Here is an 892-nt window from a genome sequence, read left to right on the forward strand (position 1 = left end):
ATAACTGTATGGGGAAAATGAATGTAAAGCGTTATTTAAAACAACAGCCCACATAATGTGATACATTTTATTCAAAGAATTGGAAAGGGAGAAATATAGAGGACCCTGAAAAATTATCAAAATATTTTCATTTGCAACAGTTTATTCACAAATGTCCACTTTCAATGAAAAGTCTATGTAAAGTGCTACCTTCACAAATCAGCAAATTCTTAAGACAGTTTTCAGAGTCTACAAACAAAATCCACAGCCATTGAGTGTTGTTGAGAGTTAAACCAGGTCAAACTTTGACCAATCGGTGACTTAGATTTGGTCGTTAGGGATGGATGGAGGCCAAATATTGATTGTAGCTGACAAATTATTAACTATGGTTTGTACCTGTATAGAATTCTATGACACCAAGTCTTTTGTGTATTGGAATAGAGCTGTGAAAGAAAAGGCGTAGAGCAAGATTCACCAGATTTGCACCACTTTGACATTTAACATTTCCACATCCCTTCCACTGAAAGCGGGCTTAGGAGAATCTGTCAATCAAACATTGAAGGTGGGGCCAACAGGCACCACATGCTTTTACCGAGGCATCTAATTGGTCAGTTTATAACTTGAATAACTTCCTCCAATGTCCTCCATTATCAGAAAAATACCACAAGAATATGTTAAAAACACCAAAAACAAATTTTATTGGAGTATGGCCTTAATCCCTAGTCACATCAAAGTGAAGTCCATTTTAGTGATTTTGTTTTTGGGAAACAATAAAATTTTTTCTGGGTCTCCTAGCCCTCAGGTTGGCAACCTTTGACAGTAAAAGAGCCATTTGGCCTAATTTTCTACTGATCAAAACCTTGAAGGAGTCGCATAGCCTTTAAGAAATTTAGATTTTGCATTCATTAACTTG

Source organism: Oryzias melastigma, linkage group LG3 (genome assembly GCF_002922805.2).
Source record: "Oryzias melastigma strain HK-1 linkage group LG3, ASM292280v2, whole genome shotgun sequence".
In the NCBI taxonomy this organism is placed as follows: Eukaryota; Metazoa; Chordata; class Actinopteri; order Beloniformes; family Adrianichthyidae; genus Oryzias; species Oryzias melastigma.